Source organism: Canis lupus, chromosome 1 (assembly GCF_003254725.2).
Source record: "Canis lupus dingo isolate Sandy chromosome 1, ASM325472v2, whole genome shotgun sequence".
NCBI classification, from domain to species: Eukaryota; Metazoa; Chordata; class Mammalia; order Carnivora; family Canidae; genus Canis; species Canis lupus.
Genome location: NC_064243.1, coordinates 29,784,048 through 29,804,601, shown reverse-complemented (window position 1 = coordinate 29,804,601; position 20,554 = coordinate 29,784,048). Strand labels below are relative to the sequence as shown.

General features: G+C 39.0%; 1 long non-coding RNA gene across 1 annotated transcript in view; it reads right to left on the bottom strand.

The window, feature by feature from the left end:
- Window positions 1-1,114: 1,114 nt before the first annotated feature.
- The window catches only part of LOC112643770 (uncharacterized), a 39,463-nt gene continuing 20,023 nt past the window's right edge, over window positions 1,115-20,554 (bottom strand). Inside the window, exons 2-4 of the long non-coding RNA XR_003125880.2 lie at window positions 14,788-15,045; window positions 11,826-11,915; window positions 1,115-2,284 (exon numbers count right to left, since the gene is read on the bottom strand). This is a non-coding gene — a long non-coding RNA (uncharacterized LOC112643770). The remainder of the gene's footprint in view (window positions 2,285-11,825; window positions 11,916-14,787; window positions 15,046-20,554) is intronic.

Below are 20,554 nucleotides of genomic sequence, written 5' to 3'. Positions count from 1 at the left end.
AGAAAGTCCAACCTGCTATCGGAGACACTGGAAGTGGGGTTGGAGTGCCTTAGGAAAGATTGATTATGAAAAGCAAAGGCTCTTCACTGTGGAAAACAGTATGGAAGGTCCTCAAAACGTTTACAAATAGAACTACCCTGAAATCCAATAATCGCACTACTGGGTATTTATAACCAAAATACAAAAACCCAAAGGGATATATACACCCCGATGTATTGTTTACAACAGCCAAATTATAGAAGCAGCCCAAGAGTCCATTGATAGATGAATGGATAAAGAAGATGTAGAATATTATTCAGAATGGAATATTATTCGGCCATAAAAAATGAAATCTTGCCAGTTGTAATGACATGGATGGAACTAGAGAGTATAATACTAAGTGAAGTAATTCAGTCAGAGGAAGACAAATACCATATGATTTCACTCACATGTGGAATTTAAGAAACAAAACAAATGAGCAAAGGAGAGAGAAAAACCAAGAAACAGATTATAGAGAAGAAACTTGAGTTATGGGGGCAGGGGGGTGAGTAGGAAGATGGGTGGAATAGGTGATGGGGGTCAAGGAGGGTATTTGTTGTGACAAGTACTGGGCGATGTATGAAATTGTGGAATCATTATATTGTTCATCTGAAACCAATATAACATTGTATGTTATACTGTATGTTAACCATAACTATATAGACCTGTTAAAAAAAAAAAAGGCAAAGGCTCTTACCTCTTAGGTCCTGAGGTACCTTCATTTTATCTTGAGACATGGATCCCAAGAGCCCCTAGAAAGGAGACCGCCAGCCAGCCCTCCAGGGTTGTGAAGGCTCCACATAGATGACTGCATGCTGCATATAAGGTACTCTCCACACCGTGGGGTCCTCTACCCCAAACCCTGGTTCACTTGCTCGAATAACTCCAGCCACATTTTGGTGTCTCTTCTATGCTTAGCTTGCTGGAAGGAAAGAAGGTTCTGTCCTTGCCCTAGATGACTGGACTCTGTCAGGGACTGAGAAATCTTAAATAATTTGAAGAATTCAACGTGGAGAAAAAATAAGCAACAAAGGCAATAAAATAAGAACCTGTTCCCCTTTATTAAGATTAAATATGTATTCAAATAAGTGTCTTACTATTCAATAAGTGTTGTACCATTAATAAGGAAGTAATACAAATAAATATATATATACACACACATAAATAGTCGCCCAGGACTTTTATAATTTTTGTAGCTTTCATCCTTTTAATTTTTCAATTCACATATTTTATACAAATTATTACCAGATCAGACATACCCAAAAGTGCAAATATTTTGGCATTGCTCCTTGGAAAGTTAAAGTAGTGTTTGATGTTCTATTCTATTAACCTGCATAGAGATGTCTCAAAACTGTCAAATGTATCCACCACTATATGTTAACAGATATTTTTCATAGCTAAAACTTTACCAGTGAAAAGACAGCGTGAATGCATTTAACAATGACCTCAACTTAACAAAACTAACTGCTGGTTAAAACCATCTTTTAAAAGATCCTTAAAAATATAATCATCCCCCCAAATACTTAATTTTACAATGTCACACTTTTGTGCTCGAGTCAAGACTGAGTTTTCTCAACCATTCGCCATATATGAAAGTCGAGTCATTGAGCCGTACATCTTAAACTTATGTGGTGTTAAGTGTCTATTACATCTCCATAAAACTTAGAAAAGGAGTTTTCCAAGTTTCCTTTAGAGCAGACAGCCAAAGATCATAAACAACTCTGAATACAAAATCATACCAGTAAAGTCTTAGCAAAAAAATAACATCTAAGCAATACCCATAAAAGAAATTCTGTGCACATTTCTCCTTGCCACTTCCATAGCCACAATTTTAACAGCTTCTTGAATTTTTCTTTGCAATTACCTACAAGAGACCCAGGTAAAGGTGCTGAAGAGAAGACTTATTCTTAGTGAGGGTATAGACGTTACAGCTCAATAAGTAGATTTATAAACATCGTATTTTGATCACATTATAAGCCAGAGATCAGGGTATATAATGAGGCATCTTTAACATAAACAAATAACATACCAACTTTAGAAATGTTTAACTTTGGTATCTGATAGTCCATCAGAAAATATCATAAACAGCATTTTACTGGTACATGAAAGACTCACAGATAGCATCTGTTGTGCTATGAGTGTACTTCTTTGTGAAATACCTAGTTCATGTAGGTGCCTTAGTCATATTCTTGACTTGAAGGAAAACCAGAATACCTAGACACCGGAAGCATGTTACGTCTGAACTGTCTTCACAAATTCTTTGTGTCTATGGAGAGAAGAAAATCAGAGAAGGTGGGGGAGGAGTAAACAACAGTTAAAGATGGTGGTTTTCAAATATAGCAGCTCATTTTTCCTCTCTTTCTCTTCTCCTGATACCAAAACACAAGAGCTCCGTGGGATGCCCTCAGGAGATCCTCAGCCAGGGGATCACCCCCGCTCTAGGCCTTTACAGCTGGAAGGACTCCAAATTTTCTCCACTCCCCTCTGCCCTCATCTTCACACCCCTGCCCCAGGCTCATTCCCAAATGCAGTGTCCATCAAATGTGACCCTAGCCTCTTCTACCTTCAGAGATGGACCAGCCTGTTAAGTTATCAGCTTCAGTTAAGACCAAGTAGCTCCATAAAACAGACACACACACACATCTTTAAATGCAAGATGGCATAGAATCACAAGCATAAAATCCCACTTATCAGTTACAAAATGAAGATAATACAGCAAACAGCTAATGTCTAAAGTACTTTATAAATGTGAGAGATTGTTGTCTAGAAGAATATAGTGTATCATATCAGTATCGGCATAACTCAGCCACGCTGCTGATCTTACCTAATCGGAGGAAAGTTTCACAGAAAAGATGAAACTATCACTATTTAATGGAAAGGAAATCTATTAGAATATGAGAAGCAAGAAACTGGCCATGAATGTAAAGAATACTGCACTTAGACTATATTCAGCCTCTCAACCCTGCAAAAAAGCCTCAAATGACTTCTGTATCCCTCCAGGTTCCTATACATACGGGCAATATTCTTGCAGCTTTTTAAGAACAGGAAGAAGTTTGCTATTCCATTCCCAATTCAGAATTTTGCGGATGCACAGTCGAAGCTGAGCCTGGCACCTAAGGCGGGCATCACAGGGTGAGCCATGAGGAAGGCCAGTGGTTCACAATTGCAGTCATGTCCCTAGCAGCACACTCAATGGCAGTGTGGTGTCTAGCGTCTGTTACCAATTTAAAGCCAGTTCTGTCCAAGGCACTTGGCCTTTGGCCTCTTGCCTCACAGACAATAGCCAGTGACTTCAAGCCACAGTATTTGCCCATTCTCCTCACTGTGGTTCACGCATGTTAAAAGAAACAACTTCATCAGGGTTGGAATGATTTGATCAGGATGGTCTTCCTGCCCTCGCCCTGCCAGCCCACAGAGCTCCCCACCTCCAGAGACCTAAAGGGCTCCCTTCTGAAGTTGGCGCCACCGATGCCACCTTGTGGGCACCACAACCCCTTTTCTGAAAAGATCAGGTGGTTGGGGAGAGCCACCTGCCAGCCCTGGGCCGTGCGCTCCTCTCCTCGGAGCCCCGCCTCGCCAGGTTATCCCAGCCTCCCGCGCCGGCGCCCCCTGGCACCCCCGGACCCCCGGACCCGTGGCCTCCTTAGGTGGCACGCAGCTGGCCGGCGCCGGCCCGGTGGCGCGAGTTGGACGCTGCAGCCTCGCGGTGCCGTCGGCCCGGGAGCACGAACCCAGCAGGCCGCGCACCAGCAGCGGAGCCGGTGACGAGGCTCGGAGGAGGCAGCGGTTGCCAAAAGAGCAGATGTGCCCGAAGTCTGCATCAGTTCATCTGGTGACCTCCCGAAATCGGTGAAAGATTTATATTGCTAATTACAGACTTTTTTTTTTTTCTTTCTAATTTAGTCATCCTTCTCTTGGTTAGAAATAAAAAAGGGAGATGCAGTACCAGGTGAAAATCCAATGTTACTTTAGGAAGAGTGTCATCATCGTTTTAGGGGTTTTTGCAAACCAGTTTAGATTCTCTTGAGTTAGACTGGCCACACACACACACACACACACACACACACACACAGTGGTATTTACAGAACTACAACAAATATTGGAGCTCTGCACAATAACAAACCAATGCACTATGATTGGAATTTGGTGTTCATTATAACTTAGAAGTTATGAAAATAAATTCCTGTTGCTCAGAAATGTATGTGTTCATCAGATAATTCCTATGGAGAGGAGCAACTGTGTCTGAAATAGGATGCGTAGCCAGATAACACTGCAGTGGTTACTTCTTGGAAGTATTTGATTCTTACAGTAGCATATTGTTTGGAACATGCGGCTATTCTGCGGGTTTGAAGGGAAAAAGGAAAATGAAGAAAAAGTAACAAATCCCAAAGCTTTCTGGAATGGGATGAAAAAGGGGCAGGTGGTTCTTCTTTTTCTCTAAGGATTCGCTGGCTTGCCTGCAGGATTGCTTTCCATGCATTCAAGTTTTCTGTAGCTGCTTCCTCTGGCCCCATCAAAATGAAAATAACCCCTGTCAATTTGCCTTGTTAAATGAAAAGACAGTTTTCCTGTGTCTTTCAGACGAGTTTAGCCACATACATATGTGCAGAAAAAAAAAAAAAAAAAAAAAGACAACCAGTGTGATACAGACCTAGCCAGAGAATTTCCTCTTGTATTAAGGAATTTCCAAGGGATCCTAAATATACCTTCCCTTGTTCACTGCGGGCTACAAGTCCAGAAACAGCAGATGGTATGCTCACATTTGTTGAAGGTCTGTGTTGAATCAGGAATATTTTCAAGTATTATGACAAAGTTTTTCTTGCCATACCATCCTCAGAATGAAATCTGAATCACTTCTCTTGAACAATTTGAAAATTTTTAATCAGAAGCAAAGGAATCAAGTGATAAGGGGTGTTTTTCAATGTTAGCACTTGAGTTACTTTGACTTTATTGACATCACAGTAAAATTCAGTAGACTTTGATCAGAAAGTAAATGTAGTCTTCTTGCAGTAAATGTCAGTTTTAAATCTTGCTGGGTAAAGGAAATAAACACATGCTATTGGCAAGAATCCTTCTGGCCATGCCACAGGCGACAGTGTCTGCCTCCCCCACAGACCCACATACATAGAACCTAAACCCAAATGTCCACATGGACACAAGTCCAAACTAGTTATTTCCTGATCCAGGAAAATTTGTTGTCAGGGACTTGATTGCATATGAAAGGAATGTTGTTTTGTTCCAGAACCAAAGATTTCCGACAAGATAGAGCATGAGCTTTCTGAAAGGAGGTATCTTTTTTTTTTTTTTTTCTCACAAACATGCTCAGACATAGCTTTCCTTTCAGCTAATTAAGCTGTTTTAAAGCAAACTGGTCAAACAGTGACATCTTCGTGGGGAGTCTTGGAGTCAATTGCACGATATAGAAGGCAGGGCGCTTAAGGGTGACTTCCACTATTGTTTCCTCTGGCTGAATATTTTCTACTTGGTCAATGCTGCCAGAGTGACCCCATACAATTGGGAGAATTCAAAGCCACTGGCCTCAAGAGATGCCATTAAGAAGACAACCACAGAATAAGATTTCATGGTCAAAAGCCAAACTTAGTCTCTCCTACCAAGTCCTGATGCTTACAATATTTTATATGTATGTTTTCTTCCTGTCATTAGCATACTGTAAAAATAGTTAAATGAAATGAGAACACAGCCATCAGGAATGGCTCTAAATAATTATTTGTGTGTTCATGTAAAACTCACAGGTTTTTTCAACAGAGAAGTAGCTGGAAAAAAAGTCAACTTTTAGATTAGTGTTGACTCCACATTTTAAGAGAATATGTGGAATGTGTAGATCAAAATTTCCCTTAGCCAAATACGTAGTGAGGATGATGGACTATCTCCTTTGTCAAATATTTGTTAAATAATGAATGACACTCATTGTCAAAATTGACGAACATCAATTTGATGTTTTGACATCTGTCAAGATGGTACACACTTTCCCATGCTGAAGGAAAAAATTAAATTTTCTGTAAATAATTGCAAGATTATTGAAAATGCTTGTCCTTTGTATTTCTCACATGAAAGATTAGCACACTGATTCAGTCAGTAGGCTAGCATTGGGTCTTCTGATACGCTGACCATGTTAGAGGAGAGGTTTTTTTTTTCCATTAATAGCAACTGATTCACTATGTCTTGCCAAGAAGCATGATGTCTTTACAAAACAGTATGATTTGGGGCCTAATTACCCTGAACACTGTGTTAAGGTAAGTGTCTTCCTCTAGAGGCCAGATAGCACCTATTTAGATAGGAGACCAGAGACCAAAGGAATTAAAGAAAATAGTTAAAGACAGAAGGAGGAACGATGATGTGGTTGTTCATAAGAGATATTGCACTCAAGTCAATATTTATTCAAAGAAGATCCTGTGTGTTCCTTTGACTTCTTCTGCGGGTTTGAGGGGGGAAAAGAAAATGAAGAAGAAGTAACAAATCCAAAAGCTTTCTGGAATGGGATGAAAAAGGGGCAGATGGTTCTTCTTTTTCTCTAAGGATTCGCTGGCTTGCCTGCAGGACTGCTTTCTATGCATTCAGGTTTTCTGTGGAAACTTGAACGTATAAAATAAGCTATGCTAAAATAAGCATTTCATAAAAATAGAACCTCTTGGTAATAAGGAAAGAGAGAGGTGATCAATCACACTCTTAGGTGTCTATTACTGCAGAGTGTTATTACTGAGAACAATAGTAGTAGCAGCATTGTAGCTTTACAATTAAGAGGGAAGCTTCAGGAGCCGAATTGTCTAGATTTATGTTCCTGTTTCTCACTTCTCGTTGTGTAGCCTTGGGCAGGATATGTAACCTCTCTGTTCTTCAGTTTTCAAACCTGAAAGAAGAGGCTGATAATACACCTACCCTACAGGAATTGTTGAGAGCTTTAAATGAGTTAAGTGGCTGGTCTGTAAGAACCAGTCTGTAAACGTTGCTTAGTGTGATTACGATGCGCCAGCATTAGGCTGAGTGCTTCACATATGCTATTCCTTGTAACTCCTTAATCTTAATCCAAAACTATAGACAGACTAGATGATTTCATGGTAAGACTGAGAAAATTCTAGAATCTACTAAATTATTCTATTGTCACAGATCTCAGATTTTAACCCAATTTGCTTGACTCCAAAGTCTATATTATTCCATGTCTTACTGCTTCTCAAGTAAACATCAACCATGGTGGATTGTGAAAATATAAAAGAGGGGGAAATAAACACTCAAAATTCTATCTTCATTAAGTTGCACCCTTGGACATTTTGATAACTTGTCTCTTATATAAAGTATGTATGATACAGCGTGGATCGTTTGCGTGCAACACAAACATCTTTTATGTGTAAAGGAGCACGTTGGCCCTACTTAGACAGCCCTGCAGGGAGAAGATGGAATCCAATGATGAGGCTGCCAAGAAACCATCTCAAAGTACAGGAAAATGAAGAATTCGAGGGACTTTCAAATAACTACTGACGCTTCCCAGCAGTTTGAGACAAAATCTGGTTCACTCGGGCATGACACTGGTCTCCACCATGCCCTGGCTCCATCTTTCACCCGCGGTCCTGGGCTCACCCTGTAGAACCCGTGGCACCTGGCAAGGGAGGGTCGAGCCAGCCAGGCCCTGGCCCTCCCTGGACGCAGCGCCCGCACAGCATCCTGGCCACGGGCTGCTCAGGGGAGTTGGACCAGGGAAGGAAGACAGTGGTTAGAACCAGGCAGCCCCGGGGACAGACTCCAGCTGTGCCATTGTGCAGCTATCCTGCGGCTCTCTTGCCTGAGTCAATGTTCTCTTCAAAAATTTGGAATAATTTCTATTTTCAGAGCCGGTAGTGAAGATTTTTTTAAAGTGCGTAAAATGCCCAACACAGTGCTGGTTACACAGAAAATGCTCTGCAGGTAGCAATCAATCATAATGATGTGTAATAACCACTTAAAACATGCTTTGAGAGCCCGCTACACTAGTCTGAGTGCTGCACTTGCACTTAAAAAAAAAAAAGATTTATTTATTCATTTGTGAGAGACAGAGCAACAGACATAGTGAGAGAGAGAGAGCACAGCGGGGTGGCGGGGGGGGGGGGGACAGGGAGAAGCAGACTCCCCGCTGGGCAGAGAGCCCGACAGTGCAGGGCCCCATCTAAGTCTAAGCCCAAAGTGAGGATGAAAGACGGAGAAACTCAGTGGGGATGTGAGGGGCCAACAGGAGCCAGAATAGCCCTGTCAGCCAGGGTGGACCCCTGGGCCCGGAGTCACTTGAAAGAGAACAATATCTGTGTACACCAGGGTTTGGTTACAGACGCAGCAGCCAAGGGCCAATGGTTGTCACAGAGGAGAGCGAGGGGATACGTGTAAGGACGCCACTGAGGCAGCCAAGGCCTCGCAGGTGAGAGAGATGGCACAGATAGGACGGCGTCGGTGAAGACATTACTTCTGGGGCAGAGTTGAGGGAGCCACGGTGGGTGGCCCAGAGCCTACCCACTTCAGGACACTGTTCTTCCCGTAGGGCTCAGGAAACCAGCGAGGCTAAAGCAACGCCATGGAGAGCCGGAATGGTGCCAGTCTCCAAACACCACGTCTCTTGGCCAGAGACGTGGTGCCAAAGCAGGAGGAAGCAGGGAAGAAAGACCCTCCTTTCTCTCCCCTTCCAGACGCTCCTCTCCTGCCGGTACCTCCCATTAACCACAGCACAGAAGGCGACCAGCAAGGAAGCCTGGGAGGTAGTCTGCAGGGGTCAGCCTTCTGGGACAGGCTGGAGAGCAGGTGAAGGCCACGAGTGAGGCCAGGCACAGAACGCCCGGGCATACTCCATTCCAAAGTGAGACCGCGTAGACGCTTCTCCCCTAAACACACAGGTGGCGCGTTGGAAAGGAGCACCAGAAGGTTCTGAGATATTGAATGTCTACCTAACGAAACCAAGCCACCAAGAGGAAGCGTTTAAGTTATTGAAACATTCTGAGGTTTGCTAAAATACAGTTTCGTTGTCTCTCTCCTGCATCAGGTCACTGTAATGAAAATTCGATCAATTCTTTTTTAAAATAAAGAAGCTACGTTTTCACTGCACGATGTCCTGCAGTGTGAGGAAATCTGTGAACCTCCACTTCATACCCTCTCTATTTCCAAAAGTCACTGAGCTGACTTACAGATGAAACGTACCAGAAATGTCCTGATAGAGACAGAAAGAAGAGAATATTTCAGACTCCTGCTTAATAATTGCATGACAAGTTATTTGACATCTAAGATGGTGGTATATATAGTACATTGCGTTACATTTTTGGTTATTTAAAAAAAAACAACAACACAGACTTATCTAAAGATATGAAACATTTTCTAAGACTCAATATAAACGATAATTTCTCACAAGGGACCTTCTATAAAGTACATTCAGTGATATGTGGAAAAGATCTCCAATCAGATTTTTGGAGGTAATGAAACAATGTTCAAGCAAAGCATAAATTCTGGATGACTTCACATTTCCTGCCCTCTACTTCCGTCTCCTCCAAAATGTTTTATATCACATCTACATACCAGTTTTCCAATTTCTTCTGGACAAAATTAAATTTTTAATTCATTTTTTAAACTGTACAATTTGGTGGGTTTAGTGAATATGTGTAGAATTATCATTATCTAATTTTATTTTTTTATTTCTTTTATTTTTTTAAGACTTCATATATTTATTCATGAAAGAGAGAGAGAGAGGCAGAGACATAGGCAGAGCAGGCTCCTCAGAGGGAGTCAATGAGGGACTCAATCCTGGGACTCCAGGATCACGCCCTGAGCCGAAGGCAAATGCTCAACCACTGAGCCACCCAGGAGTCCCTAATTTTATTTTTTTAAAGTAATCTCTATACCCATCATGGGGCTGGCACTTACAACCCTGCGATCAAGAGTCACATGTTCCACCAATTGAGCCAGCCAGGTGCCTACAAAATAATTATTTTTAACAATGACATCCAGGCCTTTCCAAGAGAGCACAAGATCACCTTGTCAGAATGTCCTATTTTGTGCACAGACCCTGCAGCCATCCTCACTGGGTTTCTCCCAGAAGGTTCCAAACATCTAATTCTTTGTCCAACTCTTCCTTTCCTAAACTTAGTTATCCCAATATAAAATTCTTCCACAAGTGTCACACCAAACATTTTCCTACCTGCTGTCATAACTTTTAACTGAAGCCTTCCATCAAAATTATTTTGCATCTATATTTTTACTGTATATATCTACCTTACATTTGTTTTTCATCTCTCATCTCTCCATGCTATTATAAATCAAATATCTATAGCTAGAGGTTGCATCTAATTTTCACTGTATTTTTCTAAGACAGCAAAAGCTAGACATTCAGGAGATGACCCAAAACTATTAAAATGAAGACAAACACGATACTCACAAATTTATCTGGAGAAGAGTGTGTACTTACTCTTTTATATGTATGTGTATATACATATATAAAACAATATGTATATAAAACATACATATATGTATACACACACAAATATATAAAATTTGTTTTGAAGTTCAAACAAAAGTACCTGCCTCTCAGTGAGCAATTTGCTTAAGGCATGATCTGACTCATGTGCTTCTCTCTTTCTTTTTTCTTAAGCTGTTTTCCCACAACTCAGTTAAATAGTAAATATTGTGATGGCAATACCTCCTCTCACAACACACTCACTCAAACCGAGTTTCCCTAAAAAAGTCACCTTAAGCCAGTAGAACTGGGAACCCAACTTAAGTGAGCCTTTAGTGAGAAAGAGGAATTATCTGGAGGCTTTGGACTAATCATTTTTGGTTTGCAGTGAGAACTTTGAAGGGCGACTCCTGGTACCGTTTCCTGGCCGCTCGCTACTTTTCCTGTGTAGTTGCATGTTAAACATGATGACTTGCTGTATAGAAGCCATGTGTTGTCATAATGTAACATCATTAAACAAAGTGTTTAGAGCAGTTTTAGCTGAGCCAGAACATGAACAACAAAACCCGCCAATTACAGTGTCATTTTGTGTAGTTGTTAAGGTTGCAAATGTCTCCAACTTTTTCTGGTAGGCCATATTGAGCATGTCACAGCGAACATCTGAGATAACGATTTGCTAGGCAATGTGCAATTCTCGCTCCTTTTTTCATATCAGAGAAGAAAGAGTTCTTTATAACAATTTGGCTCAAATGTCTACACACATTGCTCCAGCGTCTGTAGCAGCATGTGTTTCTAGGATTGTTCTGGAAGAGAAAATGCAGAAACAGCAGGGAGCAGAAGATAAACAGGCAATCCGTGACTCATTAAAACAAGCATTGGTAGCCAACATTGTGGAGTGTGTGAAGACCCCAGATCCAACTCGCCTATAAACTTTTTTTACCAGCTGGACTTAGCATCTGTCAGAGCTTGGAAGGAGAGGTAGTCTGGTACAAATGATTTCAGTGTGTCGCATTTATTAACCTGCCACCTTACATAACTCTGCTGATTGGGAACTCAGGGAAATGCTTGAGAAATGACACAGCTTATTGTTGGAATGTTACGGCTGCAGTAATAAAGACGCAAGTTGCCATTAAAAAAAAATACAAAGACCACAGAGCAATTGGAAAATGATAATGAAGCAAAGTTAAAAAGCATCACAGTCTTGAGAAATGTACGTGCCAGAAGAATAATTGAAATTCGGTTTGGATTTTGATCATTTTCGATTCTTTACATCAATTAGGCAAGGAAAGTATTTTCCTTTTTAATAGTTGTCACATTAGCTTTGTTAGCAGCTCTGAGGTAAACAAATGCCAAACTGGGAACATTATTGTGTCCTTTTCCAACTACTTACTGTTCTAAATGAATGAGTCGCATCTGTAGTTAGATCCCTGACAATTCCTGGAAAGGCATTTTCTGTTTCTTTAGCATTTTCATGAGAGAACTGAAAGAAAAAGAAAGAGGGCTTTATATAAAAAACCATGTCTGTTTTTGTCTTAAACAGCTTTGCCTTGCCTTACCGTTCATTCAGGTCAAAGAACATCACCCCAGAAATCAAAACCATACCAGGTAGCCAATCCCCTTTCTGTTCCTCTGCTTTGATTTACTTCCTTTTTTGTCTCAAAATTTGCTTAGGATTATTTGGTCAAGAGGGGAAAAATATCACAAAGTAATTTTCTATGTCGTATCCAGACCACATGCCAGTAATTTCAAATTAATGAGGATGTTTACTCTCTGGTACAAAATTTGCACATATTAGCTTATAAAATATGGATAAGCTGGTTTCCTATAACAAAATAGAGCCCTGCCATTTCAAAAATGAAAATTGCAGAGACTTTGGAAAAAACTCAGCTGAAGGAATGCTTCGCGTTTCGCCGTGGTTAGCCTATTATTTGTAGTTTTGAAACTTTATTGGTCCCCAATCTAATCTTTTCTGAGTATAAAAACATTAACATATGGTTTAACACAGCACAGGGCTGGAAAGTCCATATCCCAAATGCACATTGTATGCAGGGTGACATTCACACTAAATATCATCCCTCAGGGTCTGTACTTCATTTTACCTGGGATTGGAGAGCCATGAAATCCCTGGAAAAGTTGTTCATGATTCTGAACCAAATGGTGCACAGTGTACTGAGATACTAACAGTGTATGCTTCTGCCAAAGGTTGTGGCTCAAATGTCTCTCTAAGTAACATTAAAAATCTGCTGCTTCATGCCTATGAATTTCAATATTTATAGCATTCAATAAAACGGTCCACTGTCAGAGAGAGATGTGCCACTGTGCACTCTCTGAGCAGATGGGCGGCAATATGGCACATTTACATGGACCAGCTGTGGAGCACAGAAATGGATGCTGGTCAGAGGCAGGGTACAGGCCCCACATCTGGAATTCTAACCAACTGGCCTCGGTACCCGTTGTAAAGTTTCCTTCCACAGGACGAGCTCTGATTTAGAGCTGCTCACTAGTGTGCCTTAAACTGCATCAAGAGTCCTCATTAACACAAGAGACTAGAGGGAGGTTAGGGCCTGGAACTCCTCTGTTGGGCATCTGTTAGAGTCTGTGGATGGCACTCTGTAGTCAGTTATAGATGCACCCAGGGGAAGATTCTCTCATGCATGATGCAATGTTCTCTACTTAGCTGGTTTTATACAGAAAAGGAGGTCTTGTTATAAACAAAGCCACTTTCTCTGTGCTTCCTTTTCTAAATAGGTCAGAAAAGACTCTCAGAGATGGGAAATTCCTAGGATATCTAAAAATTTGGTAGAAATGTCTAATTCTTTTCAAGCCTCAAATGGAATATTGTCTTATTTTGGATAGGTCAGACTTAGTTCAAATGCATGTTTAGAAATTTCTAAAATATAGAAAGCTCTTAGATTTGTTCTCTCAGCCTTGTTCTCTTTATTGTAATATCATTACTCTGGTCATTAATACAATATAATTTTGTGCTGTTCGATTCATTCAACTGAAAGGTAAGCTGTTTTACACACATTGATAGGAAGGTAAACTATTTTATACACATTTTAAATATGAACAGAAAATGGTTTTTATATAAAAATGCTCTTAAGGGGGAGTACCTGGATGGCTCAATCAGTTGAGCCATCAGCTGCCTGATTCAGACTCTTGATTTCCACTCAGGTCTTGACCTCAGGGTTGTGAGATTGAGCCTGCATTGGGCTCTGCGCTCAGCATAGTCTGCTTGAATTTTTCTCTCTACCCCCTCCCTCTGTTTACACTTTCTCTCTGCCTCCGCTCCTAGAACCAATAAATAAATCTTTAAAAAATATTCTTAAGGAGTAACATTCTAGTTTCACTTTTGCTAAATATATTCTCTTTAGAGAAAATTCCACTCTCATTCTTTTATTTTGTAAAACACTTTTTCCCACATTTCCCAATTATTCACTTGAAAATTTATTTGGTGTTCAATGGCTCCATCTTTTCACAAATGATTTATTTATAGCTTCATACTACTGATGAGTCATTTTCTAGAATAATCTCTTGACATCTATTTCCCCCTCCTCTCACCCCCCAAGGGAAACACAGATATTTTAAGCAAGTAAGTCAGTACACCAACTGGACTCTGCTAATTGAATCATGTAATTTATAAGTATTTTAGAGTCTTATCATTGAATAACAATCTACTATAAAATCTAAAAATAAAATTGTATTTATATTATTTGGCCTCAATCTTTAAAAATAAAAGTTTGATTAGAACTGTCAAAGAAAATCCAAGGGATGACTGATTTCCACCTAATGAAAAGCTAGCAGGTTAAATATAATCTTATTGACAGATGAGTGATTGAATGGTATGATGTATTAGTAATTAATGCAGACTAAATACGCAGCCAAGACATAATAGCCAAAGCAATAATTGTTTACATAAGATAGTATCCACTACAAATACACCCATGTGGCACATACCCTAGAGACTCAACCATCTATAAAGAAAGAGGGTAGAGTGGTGAGAAGGAAATGAACCACAGGGGATATTTGGAATTATACTGATAAGAGGTATGGAATTATTAAAATGCAAAAAGTATTTAGGTAATGAAGAACGAACCCAAATTGGCAATCCAGTAAAATATGCATGATCATAGCAGTTTCAAATTCACTAAGGGAGAATTTAAATTTTTCTTATTTTTCAACCATGATTAAATTTTTCATTGACAGTTCAATATTCCAAAGATATCATATATTTACTTCAACAGAAAATGCCAAGAATTAGGTCATCTCAGACCCTCTTTACAATTATATGGATCATGAGTACATTGTGAATGAAATGTGTGATATCTCTGAATGGAAATATGGTATCTCACCAAAGGGAATATTGCATGTGAAACAAAGTGCAGCTAACATGATTTGAACATTCCCAAATGGCTGTCTCCATCCACAGTTGCCGCCACCTCTCCATTCTGACTGATACAAACTTTACCAACACAAATAGCCCCATCTCTGGGTGTCTATCAGGCAGGCAGAGTTCCAGCATGGCGTTGTCTGCCTCAACGTGTGCTCGTCACGGATTGCTGAATGCACAACTTTTCCCATCTTGTAGGAGTACTTCCACTCCACTGCTCCTGACAAGAGACAAATTTATTTATGTATGCTGCTTCTGGTTTTGAAATGCAGAAAGATCACTTTTCCTATGATATTTTGAAAAAAATTACTCTTTGAAAGTAATACCTTAATTACAATAAAATGGCTATAGGATGGCTCAGATCCATAAACTTATAAAAGAGCAAAATTAAAATATCTGGTAGAATGTGCTTTTTCTTAGCTTTAAATGTGTAGGTGTGAGTGTGTATGTGTGTGTATTTTTAAAGGATCTTAATATAATAAAGCTACAAAAAAGAGATGTATCTTGTTTAATAATTTTGTGATTTTAATTTTCTGTCTGGCAGTCAAGGAAAGTGAAGAAAATTACCAGATTAGTGGTGTTTCAAATTCCTGTACTCCTGAACATAAGAATGAGTTCCAAATACTAAAAGGGAGAAAACTAGGATAAACCTGTTGTACTGGATTAGAATTGGAATTAATGTAAAACTCTTGGTTTCCAAATATATAGATAGAGATAAAAATATAGTTATCAAAGTGTGTGTTTGCACATATTCATATTCTCACATTCCCAGCCTGTTTCCTGAAAGGGCCCAGGAGCCACAATAGCCTGATAGCAGTGAGCATACCTAGCACCCTGAGACTGACTTCAAATACTATTCTCCATTGAAAGGAGCCAAGGATCCTTGGAGAGATGGCTGATTCCAGGGCTGGGAAAAGGAAAGTGCCAGATGAGCCTGGAACATCTTATTGTGCCAGAAAGCAGGAAGTGCTCAAAGAACTATGGCAACATGTGAAAAGGACATAGGAGCCAACTTCATGGAACTCCCACTGGCCAAACTGGGGATAAGTGAGCATCAAAATAAACAATGATAGTCATGTATTAAAACCCTTTGAATAAAACAGAAAATTGTGAAAACCTATAGATATGAATAAAAGAATGCATTTGATGTTGGATAAGGTACAAAGTACATAGTTTTAAAGGATCTCCCCACAGATTATTTATTCATTACAAAGGAGAGAAAGATAATTGGGAAAACCAGCTGACATTACCCTAATCAAACCATCTAGTGAACCTCGTCAATAATAACAAATGATAATCATCCTCCTTGACAGGAAGAACCACCGTCACCTCTGTAATATGCTTGTCAAGCATGCATTACTTGAATCTAATCATAAGGAAGGATCAAACCCAAACTGAAGGACATTCTGCAATTTAAATGGCCTATAATCTTCAAAAATGTCAAGATCATGAAAGTGGAGGAAATACTGAGGAACTGCTCTGGTCTAAAGGAGACTAAAGAGACATGACAACTACTTGCAAGGTATGATTCTGAACGAGATGAGTTTACAAGAGACCTTTTTTTTATTTTTAAAGATCTATTTATTTATTTTAGAAAGGTGGGGAGGGGCAGAGGGAGAAGGAAAAAGAATCTTAAGCAGACTCCACGCTGAGTACAGACCTTGACAAGGGGTTCAATCTCACCACCCTGAGATCATGACCTGAGCAGAAACCAAGATTTGAGTGCTTAACCGACTGAGCCACCTGGGTGCCCCTACAAGAGACATTTTTGAAGCAATCGATAAAATTTGAATGGGATCTTGAATGCATCCCTGTTAATTATCTGATTTTGATGGTTACGTTGCATTTGTGTTGGAGAATGTCCTTATTTATAGGAAATTTGTACTGACGTATTGAGGGGTGATGGACAATTATTAGGTAGGCAACTTGCTCTAAATGATTTGGGGGGGGGAGTTCTTAATTCTGTTTTCCAACAAAGTTTGTAAGTTTGTAGTTTTTCAAAATTAAAAACGTAAGGTTTTAATATCTATGCATGAGCCTTACTCTCAGAGAATCTGGATTGATTTAAGGTGAGACCCAGGCATACACATTTTTAAAAGCTCCCCAAGGTGTCTCTAACATATACCTTGGGTGGAGACTTGTCAGTTTAGACTCTAGGCAAACTCTCATTTTACAAAAGAGTGAACAGAATTCAGATGCCAGGCTGAAGATCCTGAAGGTGGCAGAAGAGGCTCCAGAACTCCTGGTTGGTTCATTCATTTATTTTATTGATATTATATTCAGGGCACTGTGCTGGGTGTTTTGAGGGAAGAAGAACAATAAAACATACATGTTTGTAATAGTAACAGTGCCTTCTCTTGTATAACATTTTATTACTTGTAATTTTTTTTTTTACTTGTAAAATGTTTTAACACTCTTTTGGATGTCAAAACAATTCACTTGAGTATTATTACCTCAGTTTTACAGACAAGGAAACCAAGGTTACAATGAGTGTGTGATATTTTGTGTCAGGTCCAGGATTCTGCTGACACCCAGGTCAGGGTTTTTCTGCCACACTCCAATAGTTTAATAGAGGACAGCAAATGTTAAATGTCAGATGAGTAATAAAGAACCATAAGCATTCTGGGAACAGAGAAGAACTTAAGATCACTCCTGGTACAGTATTAGAGAGAACTTCATCAAGGAAGCAGGATGTGAGCTGCAGATTAATAAGCTGCAGTTTAGTAAGACTATAAGCAGAGAGAGAAGTAAAGTCGTCCTAGACAAATGGGTTATATAAGCAAAAAACACAAAGAAAATAAAATTTTAATGTCTTGTGGGAGATAAAGAGGCTAGTTTGGATAGAACAGGTAGTTCACATCAGTGAAAAATTCCTATCAGAAAGATATCAGGGTAGACTACAAGTATTTTTACCTGCAGCTCTTAAAGGGCAACCAGAACCTGAATAGCATGAGTTAGGAATCAGGGAAGGCTAGGCTATGAATTTGAGCCTTAGTTTTGCTTTTTATTAGTATCTGCTCTACAATGTAGAAGAAGTAGAAACATCTAGTACTTGGTGCTTCCAACAATGAAATGAGAAGGCCAAGGATAATCAATCTCACCAAGACTCTACTGAGTAAGGATCATTAATTTATCTGGCAGGAGGTGGGAAGTAATATGCATTCCTCTCAGAATAACTGCCTGTCCCTGTGCAGGGCTCCTGATTTAGAGGATTTCATTGATGACTTGTGGCAACCCCATGAGATAGAAATTATTGCTGCTCATTCTTACACAGGTACATAGGAAAGAAGGAAGTTGGGATTAGAATGTGTTCATTGTACTCCTCAAGATAACCTACCTGATAGATTTTACAACAGAGGTTTGAATTTAGAGCCATTCATTTCTCAAGTCCATCCTCTGACTCACGTTCTTACACAGGGCCAGGCAAGACCACTGTGTGCTCAACTCTGGTTAGGGTTAACTAGAAGAAGGACTTTTTGAACCTGAAAGTAATCTTTGGTCACAACATCTACCCTCAAAGTTGATAGAATTTGTTTAATTGGTATATATTTGTTACTCTGAATAGACATTTCAATTTCATTTTCTAAGTAGAGAAAATATATACTTTTGACTTTTATCTAAATAATACTTCATAGTATTTTTTCGTAGTTTTAAGTATAGAATTGGGAACTTTATATATCAATGAAAAGCACTGAGGATTTAGCCAGAGATCTGATTCTTTATTATTATTATTATTAGATTTATTTAAACTAAAAAGCCCTAATTTACCTGTTTTTTTCCCCCACTCTACACCCTCTGCCTCTGGCAATCACCAGTCTGTTCACTATCTGTGAATTTGGTGTTTGATTTATTTATTTATTTATTTATTTATTTATTTATTTATTTATTTATTTATAGATTCCACATACAAAAGAAATTATACATAGGTAACTATCATTTTCTATGAAAAGCATTATTGGAGTTTTCTGACCACAATGATATGAAACTAGAAATTAGCTACATGAAAAAAACTAGAAAATTCACAAATATGTGAAGATTAAACAACATGCTACTGAACATCCAATGAGTCAGAAAAAAAATACGAAGGAAATCAGAAAATATCTTGAGACAAAAGTGGAAATGTAACATACCAAAATTTTTTAAATGCAGCAAAAGCAGTTGTAAGAGGAAAGTTTATAGCAATAAATGCCTAACTCAGGAAACAAGAAACGTCTCAAATAAACAATCTAACTTTACACATCAAGGAATTAGTAAAAGACCAAATGAAGCCTAGTTACTAGAAGAAAGGGAATAATACAGACCAGTGCAGAAATAAATGAAATAGAAACTAAAAATACAATAGAAAAGATCAATAAAACTAAGAGCTGATTCTTTGAAAAGATAAACAAAGTTGATGAACCATTAGTTAGACTCACCAAGAAAAAAAGAGAAGACAAAAAAAAAAAAGAAGAGATATGTTACAAGTGCTACTACAGAAATACAAAGAATCATAAGAAATTACTATCAACAATAATATGCCAACAAATTAAGCAACCTAGAAGAAATGGATACACTATTAGATGCATACAACTTATTAAGACTGAATCATGAGACAATAAAAAATCTAAACAGATTGATTACTAGTAAGGTTATTGAGTGAGTAATCAAAAACCTCCCAACAAACAAAAGGCCAGGACCATCTGGGCTTCACTGGTTAATTCTACCAAACATTCACAGAAGAATTGATACCAATCTTTCTCAAACCCTTCCAAAAAATAAAAGTGGTGGAAACTCTTCCAAACTTGTTTTACGAGGCCAGCATTACCCTATAACTAAATAAGACAAAGATGCCACCAGAAGAGAAACAACAGGCCAATATCTCTGACACACATAGATGCAAAACTCCTCAATAAAATATTGGCAAACTGGAGGCACCTGTCTGGCTCAGTCAGCAGAGCATAGGACTCTTGACCTCTGTGTTATGAGTTCAGGTCACATGTTGGGCATAGAGCATACTTAATTTTTAAAAATTAGCAAACTAAATTCAACAATACATTAAAAGGATCATACACTACAATCAAATGGGATTTATTCCAGGGATACAAGGATAGCTTAACACCTGCGAATCAGTCAATGCAATATACCATATGAACAAAATGAAGGATAAAACATATGATCATATCAACAGAGGCAGAAAACACATTTGACAAAATTCAACATTTATTTATGATAAAAACTCTCAACAAAGGTCTGCTTCTGATAGAACCAGGAGGGATTGGAGAGACTAAGAATGGACTTGAAGGAAGCAGTTTTAAAAAAAAGAGTTTCAAAAAATTCTAGATAGAATGAGTTTCCTTATCTCCTGTTTCCAATATTGAAAATAAACAGAACAACTCACCATGCCCTATGGTCATCAAACCATGTCGGCCTGGGAAAAGATTTTCTGATTGATGCTTTGTTGAGGCTGGTGGAATTAAAGCATCTGTTCATACTGTCAATGACAGAGCATAGGCATGAAAAATGTTTTATTCTGGGAAACAGAGTTGAGAGCAGCGATTAGAAAAGAAGTAGTATCCTATGCCAGGCCATCAGGGCCACTTGCATAGAATCTGAGTGATGCTCTTCCTGTCAGGGTGACACACGTAACATACATAACACAGTCAACTAATACAATGGTTGAATGCTATCATTGCTTGCTCACATCAACTGCCTACCTCACATGATTTGTTGAGCCTCTTCAATGTAACAAA